We start from the raw sequence: 4,605 nt of genomic DNA on the forward strand, positions 1-4,605 counted from the left end.
CGTATCCGTTCTATCTCATTCCGGTGAATCTTGTGGAACTTGTTTTAGGCGGCCAGGCATCGTCTTCCACAATATAACGTTTTCCAGAATAACGTAACAGCCTTATACAAATTTTAAAAACTTAAATGCTAGCAAACGAATAATTTGTCCCAGGTAAATTCTTGAATTTTCCAGTTTCTAATATCTTTGCAACCCAATCTCAAAGACCAGAGATATTTCAAACTATGATTTCTGTTAGATCAAATAGTCTAAGTTTGAAATATAAACGATTTACACCCTCAGGATTAAAAGATATGGAATTAGAAATTTTGAGTATGCGGCAAGGACTCAATTCCTTTGTCTACTTAATAGTTTCATTAATTTTTGGGCTCAGCCGGGTTGATATTGATGAGACATTTTGAAATATCAGGGAATATTTTAAATCCCTCTTCTCAACATTATACATATTCTATACATTTGGTGGAGCTGGGGTGTTATCCCCCCCCCCCTGCCAGCTCTGGATACATCCCGCGCCTACATTGGTAGAATGACCGTTTTGTAAGTGACCGCTAAGGCAGGTAGAGATTAACCCTTTGTCAGTTAATGTACATCCAGCTGTCCAAAAAGCAACAACCTCCTCAAAAATGAATATTATTTCATTGTTCATCATTGTAAGTATTATAAAATTCAAATTTTATTAAATTCTCGTTTTTTTGAAAAGGTTGATTAAAAAACTTTAACAATTCTATCAGATTTGCAATGAGGAAGATATTGTCATTTTTCTATCTCTGAACACTTCCTGCATTCGTTCTTCAACATAAATCCACCTGTCACTTGCAGTAACATAGAGACAGCACAATGGACAATTAGAATTGTCAGAAAATCTTGGATATCTTATTCATTTTAGAGCAGACAAAGTTTTATTAGGTACCGTGTGTATCAGACATACCTCTCTACGTGTAAAGGGCTACTTAAAAGTTGAACTAATGTAAATTTAAATCCCAAACAAAAGTTGTCATTAAAAATGTTGCATGCCAAAAAAACAGGTATTCATGAAGGAATGTTTATTTGAATATAATTTTAGGTTAGGTATCTGTTGGACATGATGTTTTATCAACGAATAAACGAAGGATGCTTGCTATTCGTTGTACGAAGATTGGAGAATATACAGCTATTGTAGAATATACCACTATTGGAGAATATGCTAAAATATACAGCTATTGTAATTGGGGAATATGCTGCTATTGGAAAATATACAGCTATTGTAATTGGAGANACAGCTATTGTAAGGGGAGAATATACTGCTATTGGAAAATATACAGCTATTGTATGAATATACTGCTATTGGAGAATATGCAGCTATTGTAGAATATACCGCTTTTGGAGAATGCTAAAATATACAGCTATTGTAAGGGGAGAATATACTGCTATTGGAAAATATTGCAGCTATTGTATGAATATACTGCTATTGGAGAATATGCAGCTATTGTAGAATATACCGCTATTTGAGAATATGCTAAAATATATAGCTATTGTAATTGGAGATTATGCTGATATTGGAAAATATACAGCTATTGTATGAATATACCGATATTGGAGAATATGCTGCTATTGTAGAATATATCGCCATTTGAGAATATGCTAAAATATACTGCTATTGTAATTGGAGAATATGCTGATATTGGAAAATATACAGCTATTGTATGAATATACCGCTTTTGGCGAATATGCTGCTATTGTAGAATATATCGCCATTTAAGAATATGCTGAAATATACTGCTATTGTAATTGGAGAATATGCTGATATTGGAAAATATACAGCTATTTTAATTGGAGAATATGCTGAAATATACAGCTATTGTAATTGGAGAATATGCTGATATTGGAAAATATACAGGAATTTTCATCATGTACTTCCTATAAAGGATATTTTTGCAATATGATGATTCAAGCTTAATTGATGAATTTAGATTATCTGATCAACAGAAATCAACTAGGTTGAAATATGAAACGTCTTCAACATTGGCCTGCGAACATATAGGGATTAGAAAATATGCAGAGTTTGTGGCAAAGACTCATTGCCTTTTTATTGTTATCTCCTCTAGGAGTGCATACTGTACATGTCCGAGCTTAATTTTTAACATATATTTCAGCCCAAAAACATCCTATCTCATTGCTGCCGTACAATTATTATAAGGATAATTTCTTGATTTTTAACAAACAAAGCAAACAAAGAATATTTCTTATTTTCTTTTCTCCATTTAATTTCTGTGTCCACCCCTCACCCGGCTCTCGGTAAAACTTTTATCTAAAATTTTGTAATTTGTAAAAAAAAAATTTTTTCGATAACCATGTTATTTCTTGTGAAAGGTTTGCTTTGTCTTATACCAAAAAATCTAATCTGAATCAACAAAAAAAGTGAGAAAAAAATGGTCAACAAATTTTTAGAACATTCTTTCCTTGAACTTTTTAACTTTTTGGTATTATAATGTTAATTCTGGGACATTATCATGTGAATCCTTATAAATGTTCAATCTATTCCAATATCAAACCTACATTGTAAATAAATATTGAAGTATGACGCAAACAATAATATAATTTTAGAGAAACTATTTATAAACATTAGGTTGGGTGTGGGGGGGGGGATGCTTAAGCTCTGCTTTGTATCCTCCAGCCTCCTGTGACGTCACATTGTGACGTAGGTTTTCAAGGTTCTGGGTTTATTAGTTCTATAGTGGACATAGCATAGATATATGCTAGTAGACATTGCATAGATGTATACTAGCAGACATAGGATATATATATACTAGTAGACATTTGATAGATATATACTTGTAGACATAGGACAGATTATACTAGTATACAGAACATAGATATATGCTAGTAGACATAGCATAGATGTATACTAGTAGACAGAGCATAGATATATACTAGTAGACATAGCATAGATATATACTAATAGACATAGCATAGATATATACTAGTAGACATAGCATAGATATATACTAGTAGACATAGCATAGATATATACTAATAGACATAGCATAGATATATGCCAGTAGACATAGCATAGATATATGTTAGTAGACATAGTATAGATATATACTAGTAGACATAGCATTGATATATACTAGTAGACAAAGCATAGTTATATACTAGTAGACATAGCATAGATATGGACTAGTAGACATAGCATAGATATATACTAGTAGACATAGCATAGATATACACTTGTAGACATAGCATAGATATATACTAGTAGACATAGCATCATTATACACTTGTAGACATAGCATAGATATATACTAGTAGACATAGCATAAATTATACTAGTAGACAAAGCATAGATATATGCTAGTAGACATAGCATAAATATATACTAGTAGGCATAGCATAGATATATAATAGTAGACATAGCATAGATATAGACTAGTAGACATAGCATAGATGTATACTAGTAGACATAAAATTGATATATACTAGTAGACATAGCATAGATATATACTAGTAGACATAGCATTGATATATACTAGTAGACATAGCATAGATATTCTAGTAAACATAGCATAGATATATTATATTTCAGTTCAGGGTTACCCAGAAAGAATGAGACTTTTTTTACGACTTGGAACTCAGTAAATGACGCTCTGAAGATTGAGTTCTGATGTTTGCGCTGAAATGAAGTCTTTAAATGGTATAACTAATTGATTTGGTGAAAAAAATAGTTTGAAAATTTTGTAAAGTCGTTTCTGTAGACCTTTGGGGGTATCCCTGTATACTAATATATAGCCAATGATACATATACAAGTTATATCTACTATGTACAAAGTACTTTCGACACAGAAAAGATATTTACTACATGCAGTGATGTCAATAAAAGTTTGGAATATAAATACGACTTTTAGACTCAAGTTAACTTAATAGCTTGTAACATTTCTGAGCTCTTGCATATACAAATTGTTGTAACAGGATCAAAGTTTTTTATTTTGAAAAATCCATTAATACAGCGGTCAGTGAGGTCTATAAACATGAGATGGAATAGAAAGATGACTATATTAGATTCAATTTATAAAAGTCCATTCAACATCAAACTTACAACAATAGTAAAGTATAGACAACCCCATTTCAATTAATTAGTTTATTTTGAAAATCACGGTTGAATCATATAATTGATTGTTTGAAAGGACTTTATGTAATCTAAGTGACTTTTCATGATGGGAACACTATACACTTAAACCACTATATTTTCGGTTACAGCGCTGCAAATAACTAAGCTTATTTTAGGGTGGCAATGCTCGATTAGCGACGATACCTTTAAAAGCTTTGTCTGATCAAATAAGAATTGTATATTAATGTTTTTAATTTTGAAAATCAATTATTTTTAACTGAATTGTTTCTCTACAAAAGTGACAAGTAAATCTTCAACCCTCGGGCATTTTGGATGGTCACTTGAAATTACGCTTACATTACCTAATACATTTAAATGTGTTTTTTTCGCGCATTTTAGGGAATTGTTAAAATTTTGCAAGATTATTATTTGGCTGTTTTCAAACAATTATTTTCAAGTGGTGTCAGATTACCGATCATGGTTTAAGCACCTGGTGTCCTGGTTGGGTAGTTTTTTTA

The sequence above is a fragment of the Eurytemora carolleeae genome, unplaced genomic scaffold, assembly GCF_000591075.1.
Source record: "Eurytemora carolleeae unplaced genomic scaffold, Eaff_2.0 scaffold860, whole genome shotgun sequence".
In the NCBI taxonomy this organism is placed as follows: domain Eukaryota; kingdom Metazoa; phylum Arthropoda; class Copepoda; order Calanoida; family Temoridae; genus Eurytemora; species Eurytemora carolleeae.